The sequence below is a fragment of the Magnolia sinica genome, chromosome 3 (assembly GCF_029962835.1).
Source record: "Magnolia sinica isolate HGM2019 chromosome 3, MsV1, whole genome shotgun sequence".
Classification (NCBI taxonomy): domain Eukaryota; kingdom Viridiplantae; phylum Streptophyta; class Magnoliopsida; order Magnoliales; family Magnoliaceae; genus Magnolia; species Magnolia sinica.
In genome coordinates this window covers 6,371,049-6,393,348 of record NC_080575.1, presented here as the reverse complement: position 1 = coordinate 6,393,348, position 22,300 = coordinate 6,371,049, and the positions used below count along the sequence as shown (strand labels likewise).

Below are 22,300 nucleotides of genomic sequence, written 5' to 3'. Positions count from 1 at the left end.
TCACAAAGGCCTGGATGAAGAGGAAAAACAAATTTCATAATGATCCAAATCTTCTGTATCCCCTAAAAGGGTTTTAATGGTAGACGTTGAATTCCCCACTGCCTTTTACAGTGTAGTCCAATTGATAGTTAGATCTGTCTTATTTTTCGTCTCAAGCCTTAATATGAGCTCGCCAAATAGATGGACGGTTTGGATATAACACAGACATCATGATGGGACCCACGAAAGCAACAAAAATTCCAGTGGAAAAAAAAGGCCGCGGCTGAAACGGCTATAGCTACGGTTATAATCCGTAGCCATAGGCCTTTTGTTTGACTCCACAACAAATCACGGATTCTGCGATTCCACCGCAGCTCGCTATGAGATTAAGGCATATTTGGGCGGTGGGATTAGAAGGAATTAGGTGGGATGGAATTCAAAAAACATAATTATTACCCATGGCAGGGATTGTCCCCTGTTGCCATGGGATAATATTAATGTCATTCTTTGTTGGTAATACGGTGGTACAATGATGGATATACCCATCATCATTTGAAATTACTAAGAATAACACACATGTGCTATATTTAAATCGTTCATTTGTTTTGTAACCTCATTTTATGGCATGGGCCTAAAAATCCAAAACTTATGTGGCCCCAAAGAGGTTTTCAATGGTAAGTATTCAATCCCCGTTGCTTTTTATGGTAGGGTCCACTTGAGCTTTAGATTTACCTGATTTTTTGGCCCATGCCCTAAAATAATCTCGAAAAATGGGTGGACGGTGTGGATATATCCCATACATCATGGTTGGACCTACAAAACTTGCTAACATTGAGTGAAATTGGTATGGGACCTAATGCAATTCCATCTAATCTAATTCCAAGCTTTTCCATTCTTCCCAAACATGGAGTGGAATTGGCACAGGACTAGATGAATCTCATCCTACCTAATCCCTTCTAATCCCATTGCCTAAACACACCCTTAGGGGATGGATCACGGAATCCGCGATTCATTGCTGATGCAAACATAAGGCCTATGGCTACAGATTATAACCGTAGCTATAGCCGTATCCTGTGCACATTTTTTTTTTTTTTTTTTTTTTTTTACATGGAAAATTTTATTCTACCTACATTTTTATCTAACACATATTTATATAAATATGTATATATATATATATATATATATATATATATATATATATATATATATATATTTATATAAATATGTATATATAAGCATATAAAAAAAAAATTCTCTCCTTTTTTCTTTTCTTTATTCATATAACAAGAATATCTTCTAAACCAAAATTAGTTACTTGATGTATCATATATGATTTTAGGGCTGAAAGTTGGGCTTATGGCTACAGATTATAACCGTAGCATAACTGTAATGCTATACATTTTTTTCTCTTTTTATTTTTATTTTTTACATGGAGAACTTTATTCTACCTACATTTTTCTCTAATATATATATATATATATATATATTTCTCTTTTTCTTTCTTTTTTTTTTCATTTCTTTCTTTATTCATTTAACAAAATTATCTTCTAAACCAAAATTAGTTACTTGACGTACCACATATGATTTTGGGGTAGGAGAAGCTACTTTAGCCAACCAACCTAGTTATTTTCCAAGATTCCATCAGGTCGATGGTCGAAAATACATTTCATTCACTTCACGGTCAAACTAGATTTCACAATATATGTTTCTTTAGCACACCAATGTGGTTTCTATTTTTCCAATTAAAATGTTGAGTGTAAAAGTCACATTGAAACATTCAAAGAAGTTATAGAATTGCTACAGAACATTGACAATTATATCCATCTGTATAGTGGTAACATACTGTTTCATATGTATTTTATTAATAATTTTGTAACTTCAATTAGAATTATTTGAAGCTTATGATTTTCTCACCAATTTGCTTCTGATTCCTGGCTTTTGTTTAGTGTATTGTATGTACTGCTCGATTCAGTCTCGATATTGAGGTAAACAACCTGTACGTTATGACAATTCTACAAGTGACATCGGGGGATGTGTTTCGGTGGGAACCCATTCTCAACTGGTTTGTTGTGCTTTGGAAAGCATCCTAGCTTATCCTCTTGGGGCTGCATGCTTCTAGAATGCCAAGAATATCTCCTGATTGCTGAGAAACCAGTTCTGAATGGTCTCTCAATTTGGGGCTAGATGTCTTGGAGGGACCAAACATTCAACCTTTTCTGATTCAAATCCTTTCGGATGGAAAATCAAAATAATATTGGGATACTCCGTTATGAACCAACCATATTGGTTCATCTAAAAATCCATGACCACTTCTTTATTAATTGTGTAGTGAATTGGTTGTAGCATTACCCGTGAAGGATTATTTTATATACATTGACGATCTCCCATATCCTAATAAGATTCCTCAGCTCATTTGCCAGTGTTGTTTCCGCCCTTTTCTTAGAATTATACATCATATGTTGTATGAAGAATTTCAATCCTTCTATGAATAAATTCCATCCTTGTTGGGAATATTTAAAATTTTATTAGGGTGAGAAGTTGGGGTTTTTCGTGTTTGAATTGGTTGTGTGAATAATAGTATAATACCTTGTTTGCTTTTAGTGCTTGTATGTAACGGTTATGAGTTATCTGTAAATGTGATGTGAAGAGTTGATCCAAATTACTTGTCTTCCTTTTTTTAGCAACCAGCCAAGGAAAACGTACCTAAATAAGACCTTAATTTTACTACTAAACTATGGAGGTGTCCCAAAAGAATACTTTATGGATCTTCTGAGGAATATCCATATAGTCTTCTATTTTAACAAGGGACAATTCTATCACGGCCTAGTACACTTTCAAAAAAATAAAAATAAAAATACAAACCTAACATTTCTATACGAGGATTTGCGTGTAAAATATGCTACACTTAATAGATTTTCAAAGCTAGTCTCAACAAACAGAATCTAGGGTTGAAATTTCACCTAAAATTTCACTATTAATTATTTATAATTGTTGAAGCTTATGAGAGATGTTGTTTCTGATCAACGAGATGTATTTGGGGATTTGAAATACAAAATCCTAGTCTCAATATGCTCCATTTAGAGCATGGAATTTTTTTTTCTCAAACCTTTATACATTCGCTTCTATTTAGTTTTAATTGCTAAAAGTTATGAGAAATATCATCTCTAACTAATGAGATTTCTTAGTGAATTTTCATTTTTAACTCCTAATACGGGTTTTAAGTGTAGGGAGTGCTTACATTTGATCTAATGTACAATGTAATGGGTAAGGAACTGCTTACAATGCCTAAACTCGTTTCACCTACTGTCTACTGAGTGTCTTCGCAATGTCATTTCAACTAAGGAAAATTATGGTAAAATTCAAATCCTAAGTTGCTAAAAAGTTCATTGGATGTTTAGTCTAATATATATCATAGCAATTTGTTTGTTCTCCCATAATTCCCAAGTTTAGTTCTAAGTTCAAACGATCATTCTAAAAGTTTTTAATGGGGACCTAGGTTTTGTTCCTAGGTTTCATGGTTATGCAGGCAATCTCCTAGAAAACTTAAAATATTGAGTCTCTATCTTCTCAAATATCATAATTCCAACGTGATTCCAATCAAGTTTGAATGGCTATTCTAATGATTTCAAGGGAACCTAAGTTTCATTTATACGTTCAAACAACTAAATTTGAAATTTCCTAAGGGTCCTTAACTTGTACGTCTCTAGGTTCGCAATTTTCCTTCTTCTGAGGGAATTCTATATAAGTTCAATTAACTATTCTAATAATTGGAGCAGCATGTGGCTTACATTGAGCACTCGGTAAAGCTTATATGTCATGGGTGGATGTTATGCATCATGGCATCATGGTACCCACATACATCCCTTAAATTTTGGCCATATTGCTTTTTAAATTGTAAATATTATCAAATCATGATATTAAACATCAACACATGAATTTAACATGGATTCTTATAATTCTTCTAAGCTCAAATGATGGCCCACAAACGTGTCATATCAATCTCAAGTATGGTTAAGCAATTTGGAATATTTAAAAGTCCATTCAACATTCAATAAATATTCTATATTGTATGGTTTATAAGACAATAAAATGTAATTTGACGGTTCATGTCATATCTACTAGAAATATACCTATATTTAAGCAATCACAAATGTACCATAAAAGGATACAAGGCTAAATTCTCTACACATGGTTAATTAGAATTAGAGTAATAGGAATTTAAGCATTACATTATATACATTAATACTAAATATCAAGTACTTGATAAATTTGAGCGAGCTTCAGATAAAATGGAATAAACCTCAACTAAAATTAAGCGCGGCAAACACAAAAATGATTAAGGCAAACATGAAAATTCAGCGACGCAACCTATAAATTGAATGAGGCAAACTAGATATTCAACGAGGGAAAAGCGAAAGTTCAGCGAGACAGGCTAAAAATTGGGTGAGGCAAACTAGAAATTGAATGAGGGAAAAATGAAATCGATCAAGGGAAGTTCAAATTTGAGCGATGCAAAAGAAATAATTGAGCAAGGGAAGCTTGAAAATTTAGCGACGTAACCTAGATTTTGAACGAGACAAACTAGAAATTCAGCAAGGGAAGAGGGAAAATTGAGCGAGGTAAAGTATATATTGAGGAGGCAAACTGACATTTGAGCGAGGAAAGCTGAAATTGAGCATGGCAAACTAGAAATTGAGCAACGCAAACAAGAAATTAAGTGAGACAAGAATGAAATTCATCGAGGCAAACATGAAATTTATCAATGCAAACATTAATTGAGCGAGCTAGCATGAGATTGAGCTGGGCAAACATTATATTGAGCAATTCTACTATGAAATTGAGTTGGGTGAACATTGAATTGAGCGAGCCTAACATGAAATTGAGTTGGGCAAACATTGAATTGAGCAAGCCTACCATGAAATTGAGCTGGGCAAACATTGAATTGAGCAAGCCTAGCATTAAATTGAGCTGGGCGAACATGAAATTGAGCGACCCTAAAATCAAATTGAGTGAGCCCTAAAATGAAATTAAGTGAGCATCAAATGGAATTAAACGAGTTTCACATGAATTTGAATGATCAACGTATAAAATTGACTAAGCCTAACAAATGAAATTGCAAGAGCCTGACATGAAATTCACTGAACTTCACATAAAATTCGATGAGTAGTCGATCAATTGTCATTGACTTCCGCTCGTCTCAATTTCCATGAGTTCTTTCTTCAAATTAAAGTGTGCAATGGCTAAGTTTGACCAAGCACCTTTGCTGAATTACAAGCTAAATTTCCACAGGTACTTAATTAATCTTTGTTCAATACTACAAAGGAAAGTATCTATAAACCACACTAGGGATTTTTTTAGTATCTGTACCTCCAGCAACCGTAGCCTCGCTCAATGCAAGTTGAGGACGGATGCTCTCAAGTGAGGGATTGATTTGAACCTTTTGAAGATTGGAGGTGCAACCACTTTAGAGGATTCCACGTAACCCTCGTCAAGATGGAAAATGCCAAATGTAGAATGATAATATGGAGATGATAAAGTTCAAATTTTAGTAAGGAAAATGATAAGAAAAACGGCCGTGCGTCGGTTTTTCGTTGCAATGGAACGTGGGATGCGTTAAAAAAAGCGCATGTGTTTTCTGTTAAAGGGAGTGGAAAAGCAACGGCGGTAAAAAGGAGGGGTAGTTTCGTCCTCAAATTCGCTGTCCGCACGTGCAAGTCTAAGTTGGTAACTGAAGTTTGTTTTCCTTCATAAAAACTGCTGGGTAAAAGATTTTGTCTACAGTGGTCATTTTCTCCAGATTGAGATACCCGATTACTGAATTCCTCCACTGGGATGCTTAAGTGGGGCTCACCGTGATGTTTGTGAGAAATCAAATCCGTCCATCCGTTTTTTCAGATCATTTTTAGATGTATCATTCGAAAATTCAGTTGAATCCAAAACTCAACGCGGTCGTACGAAAGGGAAAACGGGTAAAAAGCTGTCTACCGTTGAAACGTTCCTGGGCTCCATCGTGATGTTTATATGTATCAAAACCGTTTATAAGGTGATTCCCACTGGGATGTGGTGAAAATATAAAAAGACATTAGCATTAGCCTAATACAAAAATTTTGTATCAATGGAAATGTTTCAACGATGGTCACTAAATCGCTACTCTTTCCTTTCGTATGGCCAACTTAAGTTTTGGATACACTTGATTTTTGGTCTCTTACCCTGAAATCATCTAGAGAAAATGGATGGACGGAATGGATTTCTGTCAAACATCATTATGGCCCACCTAAGCATCTTCTTAGGAAATCCGCGTCCCGGCTGCCTGGCAGAAAGGATCGCGGATTTGGAAATAAATAGAACGATAGATGAGTCCGTACAATATATATATTTTTTAATTTTCGCCATTCAGAAACTTATTTCGCGATCAAAATACTCCTATTTATTGGGGTAAATACTTCTATAGTCCTATTGCTAGGATAAACAGCTGAATATTTTGGTCTCTGGAGGTCTACTTTAACAATTGAAGTTTTTTGGCAAATGAAATTGGTGGGTAGTACTTGGGTCAACACGCCTCAAGATCCCGCGGATTTGGCGTGTGTATCATACACCACCTACATAGCTGGTGTGTTGACGTCACCTAGTTATGTGGCCCAACCATGAGGTATGTGTTATATCCAAACCGTTAGTTAAATAGACTACACACAAGAAAGCAATAGGGGATTGAACGTCTATCATTGAATCCTTCTCTGGGACAAAGCAGTTTTGGATCAATCTGATATTTGTTTTACACTTCATCCAGGTCTATAGGACCTTATGAACATATTGGATGGAAAATAAAATTTATGATGGGCCATGAACGTTTTAACGGTGAGAATCATTGTCACACTCATATTTGTGATGTCGTCCATTTGAACTTTTGATACGACTCATTTTTAGGAAAATGCTCTAAAATGAGCTCGGTAATTTGATAAAAGGCATGGATATAATAAATACATCGTTATGGGCTCACGCAACTTTGATCTCGTTTCAACCGATTGTACGTTTAGTTCGAAGAGGGTCGCGCTCGTCTACGCAAGCCACGTACACAAGCCACCACGATCGCTGATGTGTGGTACACTAGCCAATCCGCTTCCGCCAGAAAAATCTAGAATCAGGTTTGAGCTCCACTGTTATGTATATTTTACATACCGTCCATCCATTTTTGTGAGATCAGTTTTGAAGGTGGGCTTATTTTAAAGCAGATGAAAAACTCGTGTGGACCACATCTGAGAAAGAAGTGGACACAATGACACCACGGTTGAAACCTTCCCATGATGTTCATTTGTCATCCAACCTGTTCATGAGGTGACAAAGACTCTTAGATGAAAGAATAGTGGTTGGATTTCAAATATGATCACGTGATCAGTGCACGATATAATTTAATTTGCGTCTCAATTCAAACTCAGCAATAATTTCAATTGCATATATGTATCTGACTGAGATCATCCGCCGCTTATTTAGCCAATCGCTTATTACCAAATACAGTATGCAAACAAATCAGGCGATATTCATGGGTAAATATTTTTTCAATATATTAAAAAAAAAAAAGGAAATATTTTTGTCCGTCATGAAGGTGGGCCCACCAACACCTTCTTATTCAAATGCGGCTATGCAAGGCTTACTCATACTTCATGCAAATGTACTGTAAACATGAAGGCTTGCACAGGTTGCAAACTTACTTTGACACATTTTGTACTCGCGCTACCTATATAGAGGTATTTTTAAACGACCATTGAAAGTTTGTATCTTAGAAGATAACCGTTGTGGCTTTTTCATATGTGGATCTATTAAAATTTTGTATCCTTTCCTTGTATATGTCCGTATTCATTTCGACATTGTTTATTCTTCCTATATTCAGCGTGCCATCCATTCTCCCTAGGAGATATATGCATTTTCTGTTTATATGGACTCCTTATTCTTTAGTTGGTCGTTCACCCCTATTTGTGATAGAGAGTTTATTCCCGCTTAGTTTACCATCCAATACGAGGATGAAGACAACTAAGAACCATCCCAGATGCATCTAGCTTGAGTGAGTTACCTCATTTGTAAGAATCTCCCCTGTGGTAGCACAATAAACACTGGTAAGAATGCTAAGGCTGGAATCGAGCAATATTATCCAAACTTGCTCATCCGTCAGTTTAGTCTTATCTAGTGCATTCTCTACCCATTCATTCAGAAATCTTATAATCAACCTCCCTCTACTCAGCCGATCGTTGATCGAATTGATATCTATTATTCTCTTATTTCTACCTTTTAGTCAACCAGTTTCACTCTCAATCTTCCCATCTATCCGAATCAGTCTGAGATGATGGACACCTTATTTAATTGGTGTGACAGTCACTACAAAAAGTTGATTAATAAGTCTCCTCAAATTATCATAGCTCAACCCTTATCTTCTATGGAGCTTCGAGGAAAGAAAAGAGCAGCACCTCAATCGGATACCACTCTTAGTTAAAAATTGAATAAGCTGAATACCAAATCGGTTGCCGCTACTGTCGATGCAGGAGAAAACAAAGATGGAGACCCTAGCTGAGGTAGGGGACCCTTAGATGCCAAAGTTAGACAGGCAAACTAGGTCTAGTAGAACCTAAGGCTTTTGGGTGTATTCTTTGAGTTTGATTGTGCGTACCTTTTACCTTTAGGAATGCTCCTATTTATAATTGAGAGAGGGTGGTGGTATAGAGGACAATCTCCATATTTAGTAGAAGGGTATTGTAGAGGGATTCATATCCCGAATATGTAGCGGGTATCTCCTGAGATTCTTGGCTAAGATCCCGGGCAGATCCGTGTCGTAATCATCTTATGGAATCTTCAGATAAAATCTCAGACATATATCTTTGATAAGACTTAAGTAATCGAAATCAGAGGAGATTTGTAGTAGGAGGTTGAGCTCGAGAGCCCGACATGGCCTATAGGTTTGTTTCGAAAGGTAGCCTGCCAACCTAGATTCTCTAGCGAGTCGTTGTCGAGTTTTCCCTTGGTATTGAGTAGATTATCGACTTGCCGACCTAGACCCACCGACCTATCCCCGGGGGTCTTAGAGGACTGAGACCGAGCTCCTTTCCTTAATAGACGAGATATCGGGGATGACTATCCTCTTCAATTTGTCATAAGATGTGGGGCCTCCCTTAGTGCAGAAGCTTGGAGTTTTACATCAGGCAAGGTCATACCTCAGGAGGCCTTGTCAAGGGATGTTTCGAGCAGTAGCTCGGAAAATGGATGGGACCATAAATGAGTTTGGGTCGTACAACGAAGTATAACAAAAAGCTCCTTCTGGCTATTAAGGAGCTCCTTGGTCACAATTGGCGCTGGCCAATCACACAATGAGCATAGTTGTCCAAGTTAACATATTCTCCTTAGCCAATTTAGTTTTACCCATAACAATAAGCCTTTACTTTCGAGCTTGCACAACGGGCTTGGGAAGTAAGTTGATTTTTGTGAGGTCGGACAATCTTGCACATGGGATGTTGAGCCTGCTCGTTATTAACGTCGAATATAGCAGTAGGTGCGGGAATCGAAGCATATCTACAATCATGATACAACAAGCTTGAGGTAACGTGTGCCAGCTCGAGGCCACGTGCGCTGACAAGACACCTATTCGGATCTTGGCTTATGGGGCATCGATGCGTGGAATCTTTTGGGGAGTCAAGTTTTTCAGCGAGTGGGAGAGCTCCACGTGGCCAAGCACGTGCATCGAAGGGCTATTTTGGCTGCCACACTTAATGGAAGTGGATTGCCCAATTAGTACACACATCCAAAACTAGCTTAATACACATTTCATCAACATGTTCTCCAAAGCCCCAAACAAAAATAGGGCAACGCCGATGTCTTAGCATTGACCTTCAAACAAGCCATTGGAAAAGGGGGCATCGACGTTGATTGCCATTGGAAACGTCGACAGTTTTAGCCGTTGGCATTTCTCATTAAATAAAAAATAATAATAGAAGCGGATTACCTAATCAGTGCACACATCCAAAACTAACTTAATACCCATTTCATCAACATGTTCTCCAAAGCCCCAAGCAACAAACCTATTTGAAAAGGTAAGTCAACACAAAAGGGAAGAAATCAGAATTGGAATCAAAATCAAATCTACCACCCCAAACATATAAAATCTTTATTTCCATAAAAAATTAATTGTATTTATGATACATGTTGATGTTGAAATCTAGACGTCCTCCTTAGACTGCTTATGGATTTGCAAAACAAGATAACAATAGAAACACTGGCTACATCCAGGGACCCTCCAATGCCAAAGTAAGTGCGGGCAAGTTGGGTCTAGTTGAACGTATGGCTATAGTATGTATGTTGTGCGTACCTTCTATTGTAGAGGAGACCCTTATTTACAACCTTTAGTTCCAAAGATGTATATAGCAATGCCTCTTGGATGGTAACTGCGTATTGCGAAAGGGATCTTCTTCCGAATGTGATGTGGTCATCTTCCCAAGGTCCTTGGGGAGATCTTTCTTAAGTAAGAAACCCAGGTGGTCGAGATCCGATGACATCTGGGTAAATGATTGAGTCCGACCTCCAGGATGGCTGGGTCGAGGTCTATATGAACCGACTTGCTGTCAGTTGTGGTCGGTAAGCACCCAGACCAAGCTAAACTGTTGATCATGGTTAAGACCTTTCTTTGGGACAGGGCAGGTCAATAGTTAGTGGTTTGCTGGTGGCGACAGTGTAGCATCAGCCAAAGCTGCAGTCGTTGCTCAAGGTAGATGCTCGGACCACTCGTAGAGGTCAAGCTCAGCGGTTGGGGCCGAGCTACTTTGATCGTTTTGTGCTCTCTTATTTCAGTTGTTTGGTCAGTCCATTTTTACCCATAACAATACGCAATCCCAGGTTGCCACCTGGACATGACGGATCATGACAGCTCCATCTAAAAGCAATCTTAGGAAGAACGTTGATACAACAATTTAAATCTATGCTAACAAAAAAATAAATATATTTGATCGAAACAAATGAGCAGCCAAAAAGGGAAAAAGAATTGTCTGACACTAAAATAAGAAGTATTATAGAATGCCTTGGCTAAAAGGTTCTGCAGTTACTACAGTACTGTGTAGATCTTCAGTGGCACTGATGTAGAGCGGGTCGCGGACAGTTTCATGGCAAAGATGGATCAGAAAAGGCCCCGTCGACAATAGAAGTGATCCGGACCGTCGGACCTTAGATTAGGCGTATCTCGCAATCTGGAATGAGTTACCTGACGTAAAATATATGATTTTGGGGTAGAACGAGCTACTTTAGCCAACCAACTTGCTACACCGGGTTGTGCAGCCCGGAATTGTGAAAAACCCCTGGATCGAAGATTGTTTCCCTGTTTTAATTTCATTTTTACTATAAATAGTAAGTTTTAGTTTGATTATAACTCTTCATCCGTCGGGCTTTAGGAGTTGCGCCCAATGTGAAAAGAGCTTAGAATAATTAGGAGAACGGTTTGGTGAAGCCAAATAGGACACTTACTATTTTTGGCCGAAAACCTTGCGCACTAGTAGACATCACGACTGTCTATAAATAGTAAGTTTACTATTTATAATAAGTCGCGGATTCTAGGAGTTTGAGTTGTAGTTTGATTCTGATTTCTTTCTCATTGCTTGGTACCCCTATTTAAAGGGTTGTTAACTTGTTTTTATTCATCAATTAATCAATTTCGAATTTCTTAGAATTTATTTCTATTTTCTGCTTTCTTTCCTCGTGGATTCGAGAAGTCTCTGTGAGGAGTCCAGAGAAGCTCCGTGGATTCGGAGTAGTTATCCTCATCACGTTCATCCATGGTTCTGTGATCTAAAACAATTGATATAAAGGACCTGTTTGGATGGCCCAAACACCAAATCTCCCTAATTAGCAGCATCCTACCCCTTCATAGGGGTCAACAAATTGATGGTTAAAAACGAAAATACAGCAACATTCACATTCAACCAAGAAAAAAGCCTAATATCATATAGCTGGGATCTTCCAGTATAATGGAATTTTGGTACATTGCATTTAATAATGGGGCCATTACATCACTAGTTTGGATCATTGAACCAGCGCTACTCCTTATGCAAACTGAATACCTAAATGAGTGTTGTACAGCCTTTCTGTTTGAGCATTGGCCCTGTTGAAATAGTAATACCATAAATCAATGTTTTAAGTAGTCCTCGTAACAATATTAGAAGTAACACAAAATAATTTCTTTTAGTAACTTGAAAAATGTTTCAAGCAGGCGAAACAGTTCAAACTATTAATTGAAATACCATCAGTGGATTACTGGATTAAGGTTCTATTTTTTGTTGTAAATCAATCAATATATCTAATACATATGAGAATGCATGTTGAGGAAATAAATCCAAAATAGCAATTGAGGCTCAGTTGGACATTGATCACGTATCCAGTCGGCTGCAGTCAATTGCAAAGATATGCATTTTCCTAGAGCCGAAGCATGAAGCTGCAAAAGGGGCTAAAAATAGAGTGCCACATTTAAGATTATTCAATGAGTTCACATGTAAAAAGAGAGGTGGAGAGGACATGAATCTCACTTTGAACATAAATGGGTTTCTGTGATAGTCCAAGTGCAGACATATTTCCTCCCAATTATGGCATTATTAAAAATAATAATTAGATGGACTTGTGTTATCAAGTAATTTGCACAAGTAATTTATGTCTGAGCTTTTCTGTTACTAAAAGTCTAAAACAGCTAAGCAAACTAAAATCATATAACGAACATTCAAAATAGCAGGTGGTGCAGGAAATGAAGAGTGTAATGAAATACCAGAGATATATACGAACCATGGCAAATAAAAAGGAGCCACAAGGAACATACTAAGGGAAACACAATGGAAACAAATATGCACCTAAATAAGAAATATGTTAGAACTCTGCTGATATGATATGGGAAACACAACAAAGCAACCAGAAAATATGGAACCACGAGTATTTAAAATAGATGAAGATTCTCTTGTTTTTTCTTTCATCTTTTTTTTTTTCCCTCATTTTTTTGGATACCAGAATGCACATGTACCCTGACTGTGGTGTAGCAAGTTGTATGCTTGCTGGTGAGCAGGATCCTAAATTCCTGTTGAAAACAAACCATGTGCTTGGTTCTTATACTCCTAAAATTCTATAAGTGAGAGTTTACCACAAGTATACTGAGGGGAGAACCAATTAAATCCGTCATCTGACCTTCTGTGGTGGCCCTCTGTACGCCATCCTGCCATATTAAAAAGGAACTTCTGAGCTAATAGCAAGTCTTAAGTTAGATTTGAATAAATCTAAAGGGGCTGTTTGATTTTTAATTTCCCTAGTAAATACAGGAAAATACGTCCGTTTTACTTACTCCACCTGGTTTGAAATTAGCATGAAATTACGTTTCGAAAAGCGGTTCATACAATACCTTTTATTACTGATTTAAATATGTAGGCCCCACCATGATATATGTGAGTTATCCACACCATTCATCCTTTTAAAAAATATATTTTAATGCATAAACCCAAAAATGAGGAAAATAAAAGGCTCAAGTGGACCACACCTTAGGGAACAATGATTATTAAGACGTCAATGGTTGAAAGCTGTTTTCTCCTTAGGGCCCACATTGATGTTTATTTGTCATCTAACTTCTTCATAAGGTCACAAAGTCATGGATAAAGGGAAAACAAAAATATCAGTTAGATCCAAAACTTTTGGAGTCCTCGAGAAGCTTTCAATGGTAGGAGTTCAATTTCCATTGTTTCCTGTATTGTATTGTGGTCCATTTGATCTTTGGATCTGCCTCATTTTTTTTCGTATGCCATAAAATGAGTTGGCTAAAGGGATGAACAGTGTGGATAAGAGATACATATTATGGTGGACCCCATAATTTGATATTTTTCTCCTCAGGCAACGCGAGGAGTGCTATAAATGAAAGGTGGCAGTCAACGTCACCTTGGAAATCCAGCCAGAAATACATAGGGTAAATAATTATTACCCATTTACCTCGAATTACCTATGTAATTAGAAAATCAAACAGAGGAACACTACCAGCAGACAAACAATAGTGCAACACCCGTGCCAACATGGTGTTTGTGTGGGAGAGCTAAGTCCAGCAGCGAAGGTGTTCGACCCAACATACAGGCTTGTCCACCACCCTTCAGGTGGGCCGCATATTTTCAATATACATGTGCCCCAGCTGATGAGCATGCCAACCTGATTTTTGGGATATGCAAAACTTCCCATGGGATTTGCCACCTGACTTGTGGAAAGCCCAGATTTCACACTTGTGTGCCACATTGGCAGGGTGCTTGAGTCTGGCGTTTTCGGGTTGGTGCTCACAAGCATGTATTTGTCATATGCTACAACAGTACAGAACATTAGCTTATTGAGAGAGATGGAATAATTGAGTGAAAGCATACAGGTTTCAGGCCATTCACCTTGTGGTTTTTACCAACACTTTTCCTTTGGCTTCTTCACGGCTTCACCTGGAGTGCTTTCCTTGGAGAGATTTCTTTTCTTCACTCCCATTGCCGACAAAAGCACATCCTGCCATTTGACGAATGAACCCACTAGCTCACACAATATCATTGCCAAGTTTAACAGTTAGAAAATCCAAACTTATTATTTAGCTTGCAATTCATGCCTTCTTAATTTCCTAAGATTGAAAAACTGAAGAGGGTTGCATTTTTCTTGATCCCAAATCAAGAATAATGGTCCAATTCAACCCAGTTTAAACAATAGCCAAAGCATCAAAAGGACCAAACATTTCAAGCAATGGAAAAGGGAATTACCTGGAAATGCCTCAAGTGCATACGGAATACCACCATTTAATGGAATATTTCCACAAAAAACCCAAATTTCATAGATTCCAGACTTCAAAACTGAATAAATAACATCAAAAGAACTAGCCCGAACTTTCGGATTAGCACAAGAGTAAATTCATAGCAAGCCATTGTCAGTTTGTGTAATGAATAATAATCATAAGAGTTTTTCTAAGCCTACACGCAATACTACACATGGCCACATGAGTGCCAACCTGGACAATGTATAGGACATATGAAACATGTATCAGGTGGGACCCACAATTTTAGAAGGCCTGGCACGAGAATAGGCCAATCAACTCACTAGTTGTGCAACATGTAACGAAACACCGAACATTTTCAAAAAATGCCAACAGTTCGAATTCAAGGAACATGTAGCCTGTTGGATGAGTGGGCTAGCCTAATTCTTGGGCCACAGTCCCCACACACGAGTAGGCACACATGTTGTTTACATTGTTTTGTGTGGGCATGGCACCACTCTGATTTTAATTAAACTACACAAATTTGATTCCTTGCAGAGTTATTCAGATCAACAAAATGCAGGAGCACTTCCAATACATTGGATTCCTTATAGTGTTATTCCAAAATGTAGACCACTTTGTTGAGAAAAAAAAAAGAAGAGACCATTGAAGAGGTTTTCTACAAAAGGACTATAACCATATAATATCTGAAGCATGCTTACCATCTACAACCATAGGGTATATGGTTGACTGCACACTATATGAATCAATTTTCCTTATAATTTGTACACGAAGTCTTTCTGCATCAACTGGAGAAGGATAATGGTACCTATCTTCGAAATAAACCAAGAATGATGACATCTTACCGGCAACAAAACTGGCTAAACCAGATCCATTTACAACACTGTTAAACCCATCACAATAACATATTAAAAAGAAGTCAAATCGATTATTCAAACAGAAAAAGAAAAAAAAAGGGAAACTTGGTGATTCAGAAGCATTGCAGGCATAAACAAATGGTGGTCCCCATGCATGTATGTCGAGTTTTCTGTTCATTTGGTGGCCCCCACTGGGAATCCGCTGTAGATAACATGTGTATGCTACCCATAAGTTTTTGACATGTGTGGCCAATTTGGCATCTGGACCAGCATAATTTTTGGCACCTGGTTATACACAGTGGGGCCCACCAAATGAACAGCTAGGATCTCGTAGATGCATGGTAAGACTCCTAATCTTGCATGCAGTCTTCGTATGCCTCTCCATTTTCACCATTTCCTTTGTATTCAATTGATCTATTGCAATTCAATTCAACTGACCATCCAAACGCACCTGAAATTAATTCAGCAGCCGCAGCCAGTAATCAGAAAGAACACAAAAAAAAGGAGGAGAAGAAGAAGAAGAAGGAATTATATATAAATCGATGAGAAATCTGGAGGACTTGGCAAGCAATGTGATAAAAACTGCTGAACACAGGTCACATGTAAGTTCTTTGGTTGTAGCTAAAGATGGTCTTGAAGAAGGGATGCATGTAGCATCTTCTCATTGTGGTATACAGCCAAGTGATCAGAATGAGTCTTCGTGTTCTTCTGTTGAACCAGCAAGTGACTCCAACATTTTAGTGAAGATGCAAGAAAGCAATGATAAAGCAAAACAAAGGCCTAGGAAGTACAAAAAGACGATAGTGATATGTTCTCCATATCAAAACGATTATTGGTTCTAAAAAATTATGAACATGCTTCTTCCTAACTCTGAGCAATTTGATATGTATTAAATGCTGACTGCTCCAACCTCACATTGTTCTCACATATCTGTTTCTTGCTAGTGTGTGTGTGTGTGTGTGTGTGTGTGTGTGTGTGTGTTTTGACTGTTTATACGAGACAATCTACATAACTTGTGGTTGCTTATATTTTGCAATATGTATCTCTTGTTCTCTCTGTTGTAAGTTTGTAATAAGATCACTAACAAGGAGTATGTTCTTATGTGGAAAATTTGAATGTTTGAAACTGAACTGCTAGATTAGCATGATTATCATGGAAGATTGCAGTCACCATCCATTTGTAGTTCTAGAGAAAGGAAAACTAAGCAATCAATGATCATTTAAATAAAGGGCAGAACTCCTTGAAATAAACCATATATCAAAAAGTTAGACAATAAAACTATTATACTAGAGGCAAGCACTTGATGGAATTAAGCCATCTCCTAGTGTGCCTCCTCTGTTAGAAATGGAACCGGTACTGACTAATCATCTTCCCTCACATAAATAATGTCTCATAAAACAAGAGAACAATAGTTGTTTTGTTCTGTACAGATGGAATTACCTCTACAGATTTCACTATTCATTATGCAGGCTTTCATCTTTAGGGATCTCTTTGTTATGTATTAAAGCTATGGCTTTTGAAAGACTTAAAAACTCCACATTGGCTAGTATGGATGGAAAAATGAGATTTTAATCCACATAGGGGTCATATAATTGCCTTGAAAATAATGCTCATTATCGATTCCAAGGAATTTAAGCATCGGATCTTACTGAAGGACTTGTGTTCTTCATTTCCTCAAGTTCTTCGCAATAGTTATCCAACTGCATCATCCCAATTCCAATGTCGAATTTCATGAAACAAATGAATCAAAATCTCAAATTTTCAGATTCAATCGCCACCCAAACATACCGGGAAGTTAATATGAGTTGGTGCTGAATGCTTGAGAGCAGCTTTGTCTTCCATATCATAACCACCTAAAATAAAACAAATTCAGCAACTGCCATTGGCCTTTTCCTGCATGAAAATACAGCAACTGTCATGGCTTTTTCCTGCATGAAAATGAAGTTCTCAATCAGAGTGAGAACTAGAGCTGTAATGGAAAATTAATATTATAAAAGAAAAAACCCATGTCATTCATACTGCTTATAAGGGTACCCACTCAATTTGCCCAACATAAACCCTGGATCGCTCATACAAACTAGTCTCCACCAGCTCATCTTATGTCAAAAAAAGGAAAAAGAAAAAATCAAAAGAAAAACTGACCCTTCTGATCAAGCACCCACCTTTTCTTGAAGTTTTTTGAGCCACAATGACTGTAAACTTTGGCAACCAGCCCTCAGAAAGAAATTTACAGCCCTGCATTGATAAAAGATAAAGGAGCTCCACAAGCAGAGCTACAAAGGGGAATCGTGTAAAAAAATTGAATCCATTCTGACAATTCATGTTGATTCGGTTCCTTCCTATTGTTGGGCATGGTCCATCCGTGGTGGGATGCAAAAGACCATTTATCTAGATTATGGATTACTGAACCAAAATGCTCCACTTGTCAGAATTAAAAACCCTTTTATACTTAGCAAAGCCTCGGGTCACGTTTCCTAATTTACTTTGCAGTATAACATTGACTAGAAAAATATGAGCTGCTAGATACAAGTAATTTTTCAATATAGTGCAAGACGAAATAGAAGGATTATGAAACACACATCACTAGCTAAATTATCTACCATCATCAACTGATTTATAGCCCTGTGTATGTATGCTCAGCCTCGAAAATAACCACCTGGTTGAGAATATTGGAAGTAACATTGGATGCCTACAGCTCATCAGATGAGCTGGAAGAGATAAATGTTGTGTGTGTGAGTGATCGAGGGTTCAATCCTTGGAAATTACAACAACATAAGTGCCTTACCTATCCTATAGACTGCATGATCAACTGGAAATTACAAAAAAGAGCATGCTAAATACAGGACTAGGCATGGCCACAACAAGACACCTTACCAACTACAAGGAAAACTCTATTGACTGAGCGGCAAAAAACCAAGACAAGAAGCAACAATTTCCGGCATCCAGGAACCTTCTTCCCTAAAAAGAAAATATTACAAAAAATAAATGAGACAACTACCCTTCCCTAAGAAGCTTCTTCCCTAATATATAAGGATGTGTTTTGAAAATTTTAAGCCAAAAGGAACTTAATTTTAAGGCAATAGGTTGAAAAAAGAAATAAGTAACATACCTGATCTCTGAGGAAAGTGAGGCCTTCCTTCAGGTCAAACTGGAACCAATCATGGTACATCACTCTACGACATATTCAGCATAGTACGAAAGATTATATAAACTAAGAAATCCAAGTCTAAATGGATAATAGAGTTTGGGAAAAGATTAGGCAAAGAGCTTGGTCATATCTTACATCACTCTACAACATATTCAGCATAGTACTAAAGATTATATAAACTTAGAAATCCAAGTCCAAATGGATAATAGAGTTTGGGAAAAGATTCGGCAAAGAGCTGGGTCATATCTTATCCGACCTAAAGTATAGTTTGTTGCACCACTTTCAGTCAATTCTCTTTACTCTGTACCAAGCAAACCATTCCCAATCTCAGGTTCTATGCAAACTAGTTTTGTAGTCAAGCTCATCATTATCAAAGAAAGTAACCTTCAGGTTATCATTCCAAATTGGCACATTTAAAGCAGCAGTTAGGTTTTGCACAACCATTCAGTGGATCACAGAACTCACAAATGCTACCAGAGATTAGAAAAAGACAAGTTAATCCAATGTTTCATAACTCTAATGATGTTAAAACAACAATTTAGCATTCCACTATCACAATAGAAAAATATGTACATACCAACAAGATGCATCACACAATCCTAGTCACCTACAATGTTTAGTCTATCATTGCCTTTAGCCTATGTAAATTTTTGCATAACTAAGGAAGGTGCATGTTTCAAATGACTACGAAGCATGCATGTTCATTTCATCCCCATCATAATCAGCATTGTATGGAACTTGGAAGCACCCACCAAATGATTCTATTACATGATTAATCAGAAGTTCTATAATACTAATATACTAATCAACTTTCGTACTTGAAAAACAAAATGATTGATTGTTAATTATAAGGTTTTACCAAAAATGTTGAACCATGGATTATAAGTATTAAAGTATTAGGTTTAACAAATGGGAATCTAGTGGTATGTAAGCTAGCGGGGTTGATCGAGTTATGTTGTATATGGTTGAAATGGCTATTTTAAACTTGAAGATAGTTACTTCTCATATGCCATCTATCACTTGCAACTGCAACTGCAGCTATGGCATCATTTCGGGACTTGATTCGGATGAACTGAAACAAATGTTAGGTCTAGGAAGGATAGATAAAAGATAGGACTGATCCAAGTTTAGAAGGACCCAATCAGTTGCATCTTAAATTCCAAACAGTGATTAAAAATAGGCCACAACAATTCTAACACAAGATGTTTATTCAGTGATTAAAAACTAAATTTGAAAGAAAGTTCCAGCTCCAAAATTATGAACAATATCCAGCAACTATTGAACAGTTTCTAGCAGTTAAAAATTAACTTCTTGATAGTGAGTCTAGATCATATGAGATTCAAAAAATACACCGATGAGAGAATATCTTCAAAACAAAGGAGAAATAGCTTTAAACCCTCTAAAATGCCCAAATGTACCATGTGTTTTCTTTTCTACTTAAAGGAAAAATATCAATTTTATTCTCCGTAACAACTAACCAGTCCATATGGCTGACTAAACACCCTTTATACTACAAAATAAACCCAAAAACATAACTCTAAAGGTAGTTTATTCTCAGCCCTTGTAACTTCCCATAACTAAGACTTCTATGAGATAATAGGGGGGAAAAATAACTAAACTCAAATTTTAGTGTCAGGCATTGGCTGATTTAAGCCTAAGCATTGTAAAGACTCTTACCACTAGCTAAAATTAAAACTAAACTAAAAATGTTTGGTCCATGTTTGGAAAAGTAGGAAGGCTCAAAGGATTCCAAAAGCAGGTTGTTCTGCTTCATTCCTAATAAATAGGAGTTACAACCCACTCATTTTTTGCTATTGGAATATTTGGTCAAACAAAACCCACACATGTTATCCATACACGACTTCAACAACTATCAGTGAGATGTTGAAAATCCCACAACATATTCACGAAAATATCGTTATTTATTGGTTAGTAGTTAATTTTCTACAACTTTATCATCATGATTTATAATAAATATTTAAAATTTTATTTTTAGCAAGATTCTTAGGTGATATCTTGAGAAAGCTTCAAAATCTAAAAATCCCCTGAGAAATTTCTGAATTGAAAAATTACCATGAATGAGATTTATTGCTATGGTGTTGTCCACCTGAAATTTTAATCTACCTCATTTATGGGATATACTATTAAAATGATGTGTAAAAATGGATGGAGGGTGTGGATAGAACACAGAGATCATGGTGAGGCCCACAGAGCATCTACCACTAGCCACCTAGCTATTGGCAATGTCATTAGCCAAATCACGTTCATTGTATTATGTTTGATGCTTGGATGTTTTAATGCAGATAGTTAGATTTGAAAAAAAATATATTCCATTTTGAGTTGTGATTTAGCTCCTGCATACTAGCTGCACCTGACCTAACTCGGTCAACTCGACCTGACTCAGTACTTGTGACCGGGTTAGACCTGGACTCAGATCTGGTCAGGCATGCTGGATTCATTACTGAGTCAGGTTGAGTTCGGGTCATGCATGTTAATATATCTTTTTTTATATGAATTTTATTGCAATTATTTTTATTTTTATTTAAGGATCATTTAAAACTTTAAAATATATTTTATTTCTTTCTTTAAATATAATCTGTTTTTTTTTCCTATTTCAAATAAAGGGATTAAGGACGTGATCATGGATTGGATAAGGAAGTGTGACGTTCTTTTTTCATATTTTGGCAACATAGTGACTATCATATGTTCTACGACAAACTTATGGGCGGGGATTCCATTTTCATGCAGCTTAGCCATAGGAGCATTGATGTGGAAGTGTTGTTCATAGCATGTACGGAGAGAGATAGGTTGAGATTCTCCTGCACTAGTAGTTATTGAACACTTGTTAGACCCCAGCACAGATTTAGGCACTAGCACAAACACCACCACATGTACTTGTATGAGTACAGTGACGGGTTCAGGCCCCAACAAGGACGAACATATCGTTGGCATTAATGTGCAAGCCACAACATGAGGGTTGAAGACATCAATGTTAATGACCCGTACTTTGGTTAGGAGTAGATATGATAACTTTTTGGTATAATATACCAATGGTTTTGAGATTTTTTTGTTACTTTTTGTAGTATACAGGTGGTTTTAAGATTTTCTTTTTACTTTTTGGTGTAGCATACCGGTGGTTTTGAGATTTTCTTTTTAAAAACTTATTTTAAAAGTAATTTATTAGCTAAAAACTACTTATTTTAAAAGTAATTTACTAGCTAAAAACTACTTATTAAAAGTAATTTATTAGCTAAAAACTACTTTTTCAAAGTAGCTAAAAACTACTTTTTAAAAGTAATTTATTAGCTACAAACTACTTATTAAAAGTAATTTATTAGCTAAAAATTACTTATTTTAAAAGTAATTTATTAGCTAAAAACTACTTATTTAAAAAGTAATTTATTAGCTAAAAACTACTTATTAAAATAAGTTTTTTTTTTAAGTCCTTCCATAAAAAAATACAAGAAAATCTCAAAACCACCAGTATATTACAAAACTACCTATACTACACCAAAAAGTAATAATATCTACTCCTAACCA

At 36.7% G+C, this 22,300-nt stretch overlaps 2 long non-coding RNA genes across 2 annotated transcripts; both read right to left on the bottom strand.

Moving 5' to 3' along the window:
• Positions 1–10,099: 10,099 nt before the first annotated feature.
• On the bottom strand, positions 10,100–13,192 carry LOC131239398 (uncharacterized). Its single transcript, XR_009168195.1, has 3 exons — positions 13,124–13,192; positions 11,798–12,103; positions 10,100–11,053 (listed from the first exon to the last, which is right to left on the bottom strand). It is a non-coding gene; the product is annotated as an uncharacterized LOC131239398 (long non-coding RNA).
• An 802-nt stretch (positions 13,193–13,994) lies between these two features.
• Positions 13,995–20,812, bottom strand: LOC131239396 (uncharacterized). Its single transcript, XR_009168192.1, has 5 exons — positions 18,722–20,812; positions 17,401–18,570; positions 17,262–17,312; positions 15,457–15,543; positions 13,995–14,989 (listed from the first exon to the last, which is right to left on the bottom strand). It is a non-coding gene; the product is annotated as an uncharacterized LOC131239396 (long non-coding RNA).
• Between the last annotated feature and the right edge of the window lie 1,488 nt (positions 20,813–22,300).